At 43.3% G+C, this 14,981-nt stretch overlaps 1 non-coding gene across 1 annotated transcript; it reads left to right on the forward strand.

Annotated features, from left to right (window-relative positions):
• Window positions 1-2,133: 2,133 nt before the first annotated feature.
• On the forward strand, window positions 2,134-2,207 carry Trnan-guu (transfer RNA asparagine (anticodon GUU)). Its single transcript has one exon. It is a non-coding gene; the product is annotated as a tRNA-Asn (tRNA).
• Window positions 2,208-14,981: the final 12,774 nt, after the last annotated feature.

The raw sequence follows: 14,981 nt of genomic DNA on the forward strand, positions 1-14,981 counted from the left end.
AACTGCCCTGATACACCCACTACACAAAAAAGGTGACAAGGCTGACCCGAACAACCACAGAGGTATATCTCTACTACCGGTCACATACAAGATCCTCTCTAAAGCTTTACTAAACAGACCAGAATGCCAGACCGACCACTTGATTGGGAAATACCAAGCAGGCTTCCGTAAAGGGCGGTCTTGTGCGGAACAAATTTGGAACCTGAAAATGATTTTACAACACAAACAGAACCTGATCATTACCTTTGTCGACTTCAAAAAGGCGTACGACTCTATCGACCGGAAAACTCTCTTCAAAATTCTAGCAGAATACAAAGTAGACCACAAAACACGGACTATCATAGAGCAAACTTTAACCAACACGACCTCCAAAGTAAAGTTCTGTGGGGAACTATCAGAGACCTTTGAAATTCGCACAGGTGTCCGACAAGGCGATGGCCTCTCACCTCTGCTTTTCAATCTGGTGTTAGATAAGGTCATAAAAGAACATCACAACAGGGGATAACCTTAGGAAACCCACAAATTAAATGCCTGGCTTTTGCAGACGATTTGGCGATTGTCACGAAAGGTATAAAGGAAACAAAAGACGCTATTGAAAAACTGCACGAAATCGCTTCCAAAACTGGACTACAGATCTCTTACGAAAAGACACAGTTTATGAACACAAAGAAACTCTCATCTCTGAACACAAAGTATGGCACGATTTACAAAACGGCAAACTTCAAATACCTCGGTGAAACACTACAAATGAGTGGACATAACAGAGACTCAAACGAAGAAAGAAAGACTAAGCTGGACAAGGCATACAAAGTAGTGTGGAATCATTACAACAAGAAGTCGATCTCACAAAAAGCCAAATTACGCCATTACGACACGGTAGTGCTCCCCGAGGCACTATATGCAGTAGAGACCACACTAATCCTAGGGCATACACGTGTCTGACGACTAGAAAAAGTAGAACGGAAAATACTTATGAAAATATTTGGCGCAACTAACAACAATGGAATATGGATCAAGAAACCTACAGAGGAACTATACAAACATACGGAGACACTCAGAGAAAAAATTAGAAAACGCAGACTACAATTCTATGGACACCTACACAGAATGCCATCACACAGGCTGACCAAACAGATCTTTGACTGGGTAACCACTAGAAACAACAAATGGGTGGTAGAGGTAGAAAACGACCTGAACCAACTCAACATAACAGCAGACACAATAAACGACAGAATAAAATTCAGGAACATAATTAAGAAAAGTAAACTACATGAGATACAATGTGACAAACGAACAGGCGTAAAATGGACCGAAGAGCGCAAGCAAGATCGCAGCTGGAAGGTGAAAGAAATATGGGCAACCAAAAAGGCAATCAAGATGAAGCCGAAGACACGAAACCGACAAGAAGCATGGACAGAGGACCGGAAACAGAAACACAGCGAGCGAATGAGGGAAGTTTGGGCAGCAAGGAAGGCAGCAAAAGGAACTGGCCATGTAGTTTAGTCCAAATACCAATAATAATAATTATATATATAATTTAACAGCAGAAAAATGCTGCTATCAGAGCACAAAAAAGGCTATGCTTCTTTTTTAAAAGACTGTCTCAAAATTGGGATACAACCTGCCCTCATGGATGCGAACATACTCGCGCTCTTTTTAACATGCAACTCAGTTCTCACTTCCATATCCTATAACTCATTCAGACTCACTAGTCCATCCACTCCCACAAACGCAAAGCTGCCGCCTTCTTAGCTCAGTGGTAGAGCACCAGGGGTCGTGAGTTCGACCCTCACAGAAGGCATTCATTTTTTTAACTTTCCTGCTGAGAGCAGAGCTATCTCGAGCAGCATCCAACACATGGCAGTACACTGAATGAAATGGAAGTTCTACAACCTATGAAGAATATTCTACTTGCCTCAGAGGTTTACTGAATGTGTAGGCGGAACACTGTTTTGTATGCGTTTTGTAGTATAATGTCATGCTTGACGATGTCATTCGTTTATAAGCCTCGCTACAATGTACATGCACGTTATCCACGTGAAGAGGCGTAAGCAGATGCTACCGTTTGCGAGATGCCTGCGGAAGGTATACGAGTTGCATTGATGAACAGAGCAGAAGGACGCAAAAGTGAAGGCCTCCGTGGCGCAATCGGCTAGCGCGTTCGGCTGTTAACCGAAAGGTTGGTGGTTCGAGCCCACCCGGGGGCGAAATCGTTTTAATCGCCACCGAGGTGAGGACATACGTCGACTTTGTTAGAGATACACAGCTAGTGAAGTGAAGGGAGGATGAGTGACGTGGGTGAGGAAGAGGGGAAGAGAGTGAGTGAACTAGAAAAAAGTGTGGAGTGTGCTATCTGTGAAGAGTTTGAAGTATAGTCTGTCTGTAAACAGAAGAGCGAGCAGCGCTTTTGGTGGGGGAAGTTGCCTTTCCCGGAAGAACGTTGCCACCGGACTACAGGGCTACGCAAAATCTCTTGTCCGTTACCTGTCTAGCGGTGCAGATCGGCGTGCAGTGATAGACGTCGTTTCTGTTCGTGGGATTTTAGTTGCCAGTGTCAGTTAACTTTGTTTACTTACTGATATACTTCGACATCCGGAAGTGATGGATAATCGTCCAGCATTGTAAGAAAATGTGCAGAATACGAAGAAGAGGAGGTATTTGCGGAGTAACAAGCGTTCGATCGTCTCTAATGTTAGTACAGTGTATGTTAAGGAGGCGACGCAAAAAGAACTGTTGGCTAATATTACTACTCCCAACCAAACGGCTGCTATTTAGGCAAACGTCAGCCTCGCCCAATAGGACGCATAAAGAAGAAACGCGGAAATAAGCCGCATGGTTTACTGGAATCGCCACAAAGGAAATTAATAATTTTGTAAGGAAACCCATCGCTATAGACAGTTTCAAAATCACGTATAACCTTTGATGCTGATGGAACACTAAATCTCTGTCTCGTCCACTATTCACCCGATTCTAAGACATATTGCTTAAAACATGTGCGCAATAGCTATTGTAAACACTGCTGAAGTTTCCCTCGAAACACGTACCCCGATTCTGGACTTCCAAGCAGAAAGCTTGACATACGAGGTGCACTTACATATTAACTTTTATTTTTTGGTAGGAACTTTATTTGTTAGTCTACAGCAATGTTATACTCTTCAAAATATTCCCCATTACATACTACACACTTATGCCAGTGCTTTTTCCAATTCCCGAAACACTTTAGGAACTGTTTCTTTGGGATAGTTTATAGGTCTTCTAACTGCACATTTTTAATCTCATCCATACTTGTAAAACTGCTGCCGTTTAAGACCCACTTTGAAATGTTTATACCACTTGTATCCCCTTGGTTTACTCATAACAAGTTCACCAAAAGCAATATTCAACATTTCTAAAAATTTCACACATTTTATTCCATTCTTACAACAAAATTTGATACAGATTCTCTAATCTATTTTTATACAAAACAAATAATCGTTGATGCTGCCAAAACACATGTAATCTTTTTGCCAACTGACAACAGAGTAAATAGCCAATATGCATAACATCATACACATACTTCAGAGATATGTTCACGAAGACAGTGACAAAAAAGTAGTGCAAATCGGACTAACACACAAAATTATAAATTTCTGCTTACTTTTTAAACACTCTTCTTGTTGCAAGAATTGTTAAGTTTCAATACAGTCCTTCAAAGAAAACTTCTACCTTTCAGTAGAAACACAAAGAAAGAACAAGCCTTAAAGTCTACAGATTCATTGAATTATGTGCGGTTCGTTTTATGAATAGCAGCAGAGGAACATACACCATATTCACATGAACAGGCATTCGGTTCTATGTTTGTAGTAGAATCCTGACTTCCGTTCTTATGTTAATATTATTTACTGTATTGTTGTATTTCGAAAGAAGCTATCGTCTTTTGTATTCCTTATGGTCTTAATGCATTAGTCTAAAAATAAAAGCAGCCGAGACGTATCTGTGAACGGCCTCGCCACAGATTTAAATCGCGCGCCGCGGCAGGGCCGGTACTAGGTTGTGAAACAGCGTGTAGAAGCGCCCTGTGACGTACCTGGGTTGGCAGAGTGGGGACTCGCTCGCTCGCTCTTCAGTTTACCGACAGACTGTACCAGTTCATTGAAATTGAGTGGTTAGTTCACACTTCACAGGAGTGAAGCGTTCATTTGAACGACTCATTCACGAGCTCCCCATCACTACTCGTAGGATCAGGCAGCTGGTATCCCACTTTTGGGTCAGTCTTTTAAAACAGCACGATATTCGCATTTTTTGTGCTTCGATAGGAGCACTTTTCCGCTGGTTCGCTTCTTTTCCCTGCTATAGCAGAGCATGACACTAACACGAAAAGAACTTCATGGGTCAGAGTAATTTTGATAGGTTACTTACGTGCAATTGAAATAACGGAGAGCTATATAATTTTGCGCCTCAGACCGGATTTTACGTGCACAACAACTTTGCACACGCTTCACTACTACAACATGGGTTTCACAGAACCCTTGTGGCGATAACGGAGGCACTTCACGGCATATTTATCCGTGCTGCGTCACTTGGTAAACTACGTCTGTGCCTCACAGCCGATATTACGTTCGTCTTTTACCATGTACAGCTGCGATAACTTTGAACCACTGTATTTCGGAAACGGATACAGACATCAGGAAAATTGTCAGGGTTATTCGATATCGGCGTCTTAGGAATGCACCGCAAAAATTTCAGCCATTTTCTGTTCACAGACATCTTGAAATCCACCGCTAGGTTTTTGTACCGAAAATGCATATTTTTCGTGTTTTGTCACGAACCGCCCACGAACTAAATGGTGGATCCTGAAGCTCTTTAATGCACACCATAGAGCACACAATGGAAAAAGAAGCAACAGATTTGCTCCGTTCGTTTAAGCTGGAGGTAAGATGTTACTCAAACATTGACCCTGTACTGTAGCACAATTACAGTAAGACGATGTGTTCGGTATAAAGTTGGTTCCTCGCTCAAGAACTATCTGAAATAGTTGACCATAGCTTCCTTATCACCAACAGAACCAGAGGTATAAGCCCCGGAAAGAAAATCCTGTTTTTTTTTCCCGGCGTTTTGAAACGCACTAGGCAGAGTATGCTGTCTCACGCATACCGGTTATTATCCGCATGAACATGAGTTGTACGGCCCATGTTAGCTTCTCAGGTAACACTGTATTTGTTAAGAATAAATAAAATACATCAAATTCCCTTCCGTTGCAACTGGTTAGAGGTGTTGGGCCGTGTGAAACATACCTCGCCCCTGCATACTTGTCAGAAGAATGGGGCGCCCTAGTCTGCTACACTATGTGATCAAAAGTATCCGGACACCCCAAAAACATACGTTTCTCGTATTAGGTGCACTGTGCTGCCACCTACTCCCAGATATCCCGCATCAGCGATTTCAGCAGTCATCAGACATCGTCAGAGAGCACAATGGGGCGCTCCGCGGAACTCACGGACTTGGAACGTGGTCACGTGATTGGGTATCGCTTGTGTTATACGTCTGTGCGCCGTATTTCCACACTCCTGAACATCCCTAGGTCAACTTTTTCCGATGTGATAGTGAAGTGAAAACGTGAAGAGTCATGTACAGCACAAAAGAGTACAGGCCGACCTCGTCTGTTGACTGACAGAGACCGCCGACTGTTGAAGAGGGTCCTAATGTGTAATAGTCAGACATCTATGTAGGCCATTACACAGTAATTCCAAACTGCATCAGGTTCCACTGCAAGTACTATGTCAGTTACGCGGGAGGTGAGGAAACTTGAATTTCATGGTCGAGCGGCTGCTCATAAGCCACACATCACACCGGTAAATGCCAAACGACGCCTCGCTTGGTGTAAGGAGAACAACATTGGACGACTGAACAGTGGAAAAACGTGTGGAGTGATGAATCACGGTACACAATGTGGAGATCGGATGGCAGTCTGTGGGTGTGCCAAACGGCCAGGGAACGTCATCTGCCAGCGTGTGTAGTGCCAACAGTAAAATTCGGAGGCGGTGGTGTTACGGTGTGGTCGTGTTTTTCATGGAGGGGGCTTGCACCCCTTGTTTTACGTGGCACTATCACAGCACAGGCCTACATTGATGTTTTAAGCAACTTCTTGCTTCCCATTCCTGAAGAGCAATTCGGGGATGGCGATTGTCAACACGATCGATCACCTGTTCGTAATGCACGGCCTGTGGCGGAGTGGTTACAGGACAATAACATCCTTGTAATGGACTGGCCTGCACAGAGTCCTGACCTGAATCCTATAGAACACCTCTGGGATGTTTTGGAACGCTGACGTCGTGCCAGGCCTCACCGACCGACATCGGTACCTCTCCTCAGTGCAGCACTCCGTGAAGAATGGGCTGCCATTCCCCAAGAAACCTTCCAGCACCTGACTGAACGTATGCCTACGAGAGTGGATGCTGTCATCAAGGCTAAGGGTGGGCCAACACCACACTGAATTCCAGCATAACCAATGGAGGGCACCACGAACTTGTAAGTCATTTTCAGCTAGGTGTCCGGATACTTTTGATCACATAGTGTATGTGCAACATGTAACGGGAGTCGTCTGTCATACGAAGCAACGGATCACAACGTAAGCTGAGGTAGTGAGACTCACCTTTGGAAAGGGATCTCTGGAATTGTGGGGCGGTGTTTTCAGTGATTACTCGCTACACAAAATAAAACTGCCGCCAAAAGTTTTTCCCGCTTTTCGTAAGAAAAACAGCGAAGATATCATTAGAAATGAGGGACACATGAAAGGTGCCTCCTTGGAGATTGTTCCGCTGAAAACACAGCATCGCTCATGACAGTACAAGGTTTAGAGTTATTGTGGCGGCTGATCCCTCCACGACTAGGGCAAAAAGAGTATAGAATGTAAACTGTTCGTTTCGAAGCGAGCTCTGCCTGCAATCTCTAAATGTCGGAGGAAGATCATCTGAAGAGGTGGAGAAGAAAAGAAATGGAAGATCAGCCTAGACATCCCGAGACTGGAAGTGAAGCACAACCTCACAGACAGAAGTGAAGAAAGAGTTTCCTGCGAACAGCTGAAGCAATCGCTTGACCACCTTCATTTCCACTGCTGATTTCTTGGCAATGTTAACAAGAAACCACCACAGATGTGCTGGTACACATTTATTATATTACGACCTGTTCCATTCGAAAACGACATTGGGGTACCCGCAGCGGATCAAAACAAAAATTAGATTAAAAGCTGTGGTTATTTACATGCATGAGTAACACGCAACTCACACTGCCAACAGCCTTTATAAGAGGGCCTCAGAGAGTCGCGTCATTATCAAGACCTGAGAAATCTATCTTATGTAACGTCAAAGGCAAATTCCGGAGTATAACGCTCATGTAAACACTTTTGTAATCGAGGTTACCGTCTTACTTAACGTTTAAGATTGTATAACCATTGGTCCCTTTTATTCTGTATAATTGTATGCATTTTTGCAAGTTCTTTGAGCAACTGCTTGACATCTTTTCCACTTGATCGTCATTTCTGTACATCTCCTCTAGTTCACACTTGAGTGTCTGGCTGAGGGTTCATCAAACCACTTTTACACTATTTCTCTACCGTTTCACTCTCTATCAGCGCGCGGGCAAAACAAACACTTAAATCTCTCCGTGCGAGATCTGATCACTATTTTGTTACAGTCATCATTTCTCCACGTGTTGGTGGGTGTCAACAACGTATTTTCGCATCCGGAGGAGAACGTCGGAAATTCAAATTTCGCGGACAGTTATCTCCTCAAAGAAAAACGCCTTTGTTTTAATAATGTCCATCCCAACTCGCATATCATATCGGTGACACCCTCTCTGCTACTTCGGGACAAAACAAATCGACCTGGCCTTCTATGAGCTGTGTCAGTTCCATCTTGTAAGGATCTCATACTGCGCAGCAAAACTCCAGAAGTGGACGGACAAGCGTAGTGTAGGCAGTCACTTTAGCAGGCCTGATGCATCTTCCAAGTGTCCTGCCAATTTCTGGGTTGCCTTCCCCACAACATTGTTCACATAATCGTTTCAAATTACGTTGTTTGTAATTATAAGTCCTAGGTATTTAGCTGAATCGAAAGCCTTTAGATTTGTGTGGTTTACCATGTAACCGGAACTTAACCTAGTCCTTTTAGTACTCGAGTGGATGACCTCACAGTTTTCACTATTTAGGGCCAACTGCAACTTTTCGTACCATACAGATAACTTTTCTAAATAATTTTGCAGTTGCGTTTGATCTTCTGATGGCTTTACTAGACAGTAAATGACAGCATCAATAATTGGGTATTTTATTATTTCTTTCCTTTCTCAGACGTTATGTCTGGTTAAAAATGGAAAGTGACGAGAACCTTGGTCAATCGTGACTTCCTTTTAACTATACGGTATATGTTACATTGCATTTACGAACTTTCGGGTAATTGAACATGTATCAATAATTACAGATTTCTGTAGTTGTATATATACGTTTGGTGTAGCTGTATTGCGTTGATGTACTGGTGGATATTGTGTGGTATGACTCCTGTAGTTGAAGTATAATTGGTATAATGTCAACTTTATTGGTGAGTATGATGTCAGGTTTGTTATGTGGTGTTGTTTTATCTGTTATAATGGTTCTGTTCCTGTATAATTTGTATTCATCATTCTCCAGTACATTTTGTGGTGCATACTTGTATGTGGGAACGTGTTGTTTTATTAGTTTATGTTGTATGGCGAGTTGTTGATGTATTATTTTTGCTACATTGTCATGTCTTCCGGTGTATTCTGTATTTGCTAGTTTTGTACATCCGTTTGTGATGTGATCTACTGTTTCTATTTGTTGTTTGCAAAGTCTGCATTTATCTGTTGTGGTATTGGGATCTTTAATAATATGCTTGCTGTAGTATCTGGTGTTTATTGTTTGATCCTGTATTGCAATCATGAATCCTTCCGTCTCACTGTATATATTGCCTTTTCTTAGCCATGTGTTGGTTGCGTCTTGATCGATGTGTGGCTGTGTTAGATGATACAGGTGCTTGCCATGTAGTGTTTTCTTTTTCCAATTTACTTTCTTCGTATCTGTTGATGTTATGTGATCTAAAGGGTTGTAGAAGTGGTTATGAAATTGCAGTGGTGTAGCCGATGTATTTATGTGAGTGATTGCCTTGTGTATTTTGCTAGTTTCTGCTCGTTTTATAAAGAATTTTTTTTAAATTGTCTACCTGTCCATAATGTAGGTTTTTTATGTCGATAAATCCCCTTCCTCCTTCCTTTCAGCTTAATGTGAATCTTTCTGTTGCTGAATGTATGTGATGTATTCTATATTTGTGGTATTGTGATCTTGTAAGTGTATTGAGTGATTCTAGGTCTGTGTTACTCCACTTCACTACTCCAAATGAATAGGTCAATATTGGTATAGCATAAGTATTTATAGCTTTTGTCTTGTTTCTTGCTGTCAATTCTGTTTTCAGTATTTTTGTTAGTCTTTGTCTATATTTTTTTGTTCTTCTTTAATGTTTGTATTAACTATTCCTATTTTTGCCTGTATCCTAGATATTTATAGGCATCTGTTTTTTACATCGCTTCTATGCAGTCGCTGTGGTTATCCAATATGTAATCTTCTTGTTTAGTGTGTTTGCCCTTGACTATGCTATTTTTCTCACATTTGTCTGTTCCGAAAGCAATATTTATATCATTGCTGAATACTTCTGTTATCTTTAGTAATTGGTTGAGTTGTTGATTTGTTGCTGCCAGTAGTTTTAGATCATCCATGTATAGCAAATGTGTGATTTTGTGTTGGTTATTATTATTATTACTATTGTTATTTAGTGTGTGGCTAATACATACATATCATGAAATTAAATTACACACACACACACACACACACACACACACACACACACACACACACATATATATATATATATATATATATATATATATATATGAGTACATACTGACGCACAAGAAACATAAGTTTGTCTTTACAACTGAATATCCAGTCCTTCAATCCAGCGCACTGCATCTGGAGTTGCTAGCAGGAAGTCCTCTTCGGCACCGTGATAGGCTCGAATCCTGCATTCACTGACACTGTGCTGAACAGTCTGGTATGGAGCCCCGCAGTCACAGACTGGATCAGGTAGCTTCTTCCACTTAAAGAGAGCATCCCTGCATCGGCCATGGCCGGTACGGATTGTGTTGAGGGTAGTCCAGGTCTTGCGTGGTAGGTCGAATCCACTTGGAAGTTTAGCACCTGAGAAGATGTTATGCAGGTGCACATCTGTCACTGCTTCCCACCGACCTTTCCATTCTTCAGGGGGTTTGAAATCCTTAGCAACCATGTCAGCAGCATCGCACAGAGTTGGATGGCGTGATTTCAGTCTCTTACGATTTAAAAGTGGCAGGTCGCTATGCACGGGTAGGTTAGAATTCCTGGAGACCTTGTGGAATTCTCTCATAAGGGCAGTACATCTGCGTTGATCAGGAGGCATTATATCGGTGAACAGTCGAAGCCAATGAACTGGAGTAGATCTGATTGCGCCATTTACTATGCGCTTTGTCGTATTCAGCTAGATATCGACAAGGCTCGTATGATGACTGTTCATCCAAACAGGTGCACAATACTCAGCACTTGAGTACACCAAGCCCAGAGCTGAAGATCGCAGGGTGGTTGCTGAAGATCCCCAGGTAGTTCCGCATAGCTTATGGAGGATGCTATTTCGAGTCCTCAACTTTTGAGCTAAGTTAAGAAGGTGTTGTTTGAAGGATAGTGTACGATCCAGGATGACACCAAGAAATTTTGGGTTCCAATTACGACGAAGAATTCTACCTCTGAAACTTACTTCCAGTTTTACGTTCGCCAACCGATTATTTGGATGGAAGCAACACACTTGTGTTTTACTCACACTGGGTTGGAGTCTTCAAATTTTGAAGTAATTGTCTAATGCAGACACGTCATTGGTTAGAATCTCTTCTGTTGTCTTCATTTCCTGGTGTTTTACGGCTGCCGGCCGGTGTGGCCGAGCGGTTCTAGGCGCTACAGTCTGGAACCGCGCGACCGCAACGGTCGCAGGTTCGAATCCTGCCTCGGGCATGGATGTGTGTGATGTCCTTAGGTTAGTTAGGTTTAAGCAGTTCTAAGTTCTAGGGGACTTATGACCACAGCAGTTGAGTCCCATAGTGCTCAGAGCCATTTGAAGCATTTGTTTTACGGCTACAGCCAGGTCATCGGCATAGCAGTATTTTCTGGACGAAGTGTCAGGTGGATCAGATAATATAGATTGAACAGCAATGGAGAGAGAACTGATCCTTGAGGCACTCCGTTGTTCAGCTTCCTCTCCTTACTTATGTTGCTTCTAGTGATTACCTCGAACTTCCGATCGCTTAGCAAGCTGTTGATCAGTCGAGCCATTGTTCTGCGGAGAAATTTGTAGGTAAGGCCTTCCCTCGACACATTGTCGAAGGCGGCAGTCAGATCAACAAACGCCACAGATGTTTTCTGCTTCACTTGGTACCCCGAGTCTATGAAGGATGTGAGAGACAATACTTGGTTGCAGCAGCTATTTTGTTTGTACCGGTTGCAATATTACGAAACTCTTTGCTGATGGCGAATTCTTTGACACAAACTGTATCAGGTGTAGATATGCTACCAGTTCGTGACGCATGAGAATTTGTGCCGGACAGGACTTGAACCGGGGTTCCCCGCTTATCGCGAGCTTCAGTGCCCGTTCACGCTCCCCAGAGCTACCCAGACCTCCACCTGCCACGCTGTCTGCGTTCCTAATGCCTGCACGTTACGTGATTCCTGCAGTAGGAAGAATGAGACTACAGTGGCTCAAGACCAATGTGAGTATCGTCCGTTTGCCCTCCAGCCTTGTAATACTTAATTAATTTACAAGGCCTGTTCCTCCGGACATGCATATCTGCTTGAAGGAACAGACACTGTAAATTAAAAACGGGTTATGGTATTCCCACAATGGATAAATCATACTCCATAGAGGCCATCCGGTATGATTACGTTTTCACCTCTCTCGCTCGACAGCTTAGCGTAGACAGCGTGCCAAGTTGTCCAGCTGCCTCCACTTAAGTCCCGCCGTGCTTCTGATAGGTGGTTGACGGAGTGTTCACGTCGGTACGCATGTGCTGCCCAGTACAGTGGTCAATATAAATTGCTGAGAATATTTTATTTGATTTGCTTTTAAGATCGAAAAACACTTCGTCAACAATATGTTGCTTTTTACTTACGGTAAAGGTAGAAAGCAACATACTGTTAACGAACTGTTTTTCGATCTTAAAAACAAATCAAATTACGAGTTTCAAAGTTTTACTGACCTTCAAAGTAGTCACCAGCATTGTGTATAATTGTGTATAACCCGTTGCCAGCGATGTGGTAGTCGTAGGATACTCTTAGCAGTGCCAGCTGTGTTGACAGTTCGAGCGGCGCGGTCTGTTGCCCGACGAATTTGTTGCAGTTCTGAAGCGAATGCCGTGAAGTATTTCCTTCAGTTTAAAAATCGAATTGAACTCACGAGGGCTTAACTCAGACGAGTGCAGTAGGTGGTGTAGCACTTAGCAGCCCCATCAGTCAAACAAACCAGTAACAGCTTGCACTGTACGTGCTTGAGCATTGTCCTGCAAAATGATGGTCAGGTCCGGCAGAAAGTGTCATCACTTCTGTCTCTACGCTGGTCGTAGGTTGTGTTCCAAAAATGAACAGCATAGAGACAGACGTGATGACACTTTTTGCAGGACCTGACCATCATTTTGCAGGACAATGCTCAAGCACGTACAGTGCAAGCTGTTACTGATTTTTTTGACTGATGGGGCTGCTAAGTGCTATACCACCTATTACACTCCCCTGACTTAAGCCGTATTGCGTTCAACTCGATTTCTAAAATGAAGAAAACACTTCACGGCATTCGCTTCAGAACTGCGTACAAATTCGTCGGGCAATAGACCGCGCCGCTCGGACTGTCAATACAACTGGCACTGCTAAGAGTATCCAACGACTTCCACATCGCTGGCAACGGGCTATACACAATACGGGTGAATACTCTGAAGATCAGTAAAACTTTGAAACACGTATCTATTTTGCACGAGCTGTAAATAAATAGTTGCCACTATTAAAGTTCCAACCCTCGTATAAATATCTTTTTATTACAGAGCACTGATGATGGTTTACATCAATAAAGCGAAACTCATCTGGTAGAAAGAAAATCACGCTTTTCTTGTAGTTGCAACGGTAGAACGAAAATACCCCCAGGTACTGTAAAGCAGCCACGGACAATATCGCCATACGACAGAAGTCAAAATAAATGCTGCTTATTGCTAAATAAAACTGAATGTTGTGATCCAGAAACACGTTATGATATTCAAACACTAGTATGTTTTTAAAATAATGCTAGCGGAAAGTGTTCACCTTTGTGCCATGAGGGGGCAGTATTTGCAGTTTACGGAAACTGTGTGGGCGGTCACTGTGGCCGAGCGGTTCTAGGCGCTTCAGTCCGGAACCGCGCTGCTGCCTCGGGCATGGATGTGTGTGATGTCTTTAGGTTAGTTAGGTTGAAATAGTTCTAAGTCTAGGGGACTGATGACCTCTGATGTTAAGTCCCATAGTGCTTAGAGCCATTTGAACCATTTTTTTGAAACTGTGTAATCTATAAACTTTGCGCTACTTGTGCTGTGTGTCGTTTCGAGAGCTGTGTTGGTTCAGGATGGTTTGAGTAACAACAGCGTACGGTCAGAGGCTTTCGTACAGTCACTTTAATGGAGGCAGATGGACGCAGCGAATGTCGCTGTGAGGCAAACTAACGTCCCTAGCATCTGGAAACAATTTCCAGCGACAGGATCAGTTGAGATTTGTCACATAAGAGACCGCGTAAGGAACTGGTGTACAACACCAATATCTGCGTAAAACAGCACGGTGAAACTCTCAACGCAATGCTCCAATGCAGTTCCAAACAGCTACAGGAGTGCGGGTGTCGACACAAACATTACGAAACAGACTCCATGAGCAGGGACTGTGTGCCGAAAGACGCCTCTAGGCTGCTCCTCTAAATCGGGCTCGGAGAGGCGCTCGTGTCGCATGGGCACGAAAACGTTCTTTGTGGACCAGGCAGCAGTGGGACACAGCGAGACACGTACCAATCTCCACCCTGACAGCGGGGACAACGTTTACATCGCAACTGTATGTTTGGCCGCCGCCCTTGTCAAGGCGGTTCAGTCTTGTTATGGGATGGAATTATGTGCGGCCGCAGCTTGTGAGATGGCTGTCTGAGATTCCGGGACGACACGCTTGCACCCATTGTGGCTCCGTTTGGTGGACATATTGCAGCAGGGTTCACGCTGACGGACGAGAATCCACGGCCCGTCGTCACAATCTTGTTGACACCTTCCTAGTGGAGCATACAATCTGAGTGGCCTCTACATTCTCCAGCTCTCAGCTAACTGAGAACGCGTGGGCCATGTTAAAATGAACGGTTTGCAATCCCACTGTCCCACCAGAGACCTTACAGGGCATCATAGAGGCCGCTATGGGGGAATAGGACGATATCCAGGGGCTTATCTGGACAATTTGGTAAGGCGTAAGCATAACTGCATTCAAAAGTGTCTCCAGTCATGAGGACGGCCAACTGGTTCTCAAGCAATGTGTCATGCAAGATGACAATAAGAAGAAACTTTACTGTTTGCGGTATAATCTTTTCTAAGTTTTTGTTTTTGTTCTTTTCTTTGTGTTTGTCAAATGGAATGCGTTTATCTTCTTTATTTTTGTTTTCTTACGACTGTATCTGGCAGAACAGAATCAGTTTTGATTCCCGTTATCTCCAGCACTCACAGTAAAGCAATATGAGACACTTATTTTGACCACCGTATCGTCCAAAGCGCCGCTCCTAAAATCAGGATTATTCTGGAGCTCATACGCCAAATTCTGTTGGTGATAGAAAGGACGGGTTAAGTGTTTTGGGTAGCCCTTGGGTTAGGGACCATTTTTATAG

The sequence above is a fragment of the Schistocerca serialis genome, chromosome 10 (assembly GCF_023864345.2).
Source record: "Schistocerca serialis cubense isolate TAMUIC-IGC-003099 chromosome 10, iqSchSeri2.2, whole genome shotgun sequence".
Lineage (NCBI taxonomy): Eukaryota > Metazoa > Arthropoda > Insecta > Orthoptera > Acrididae > Schistocerca > Schistocerca serialis.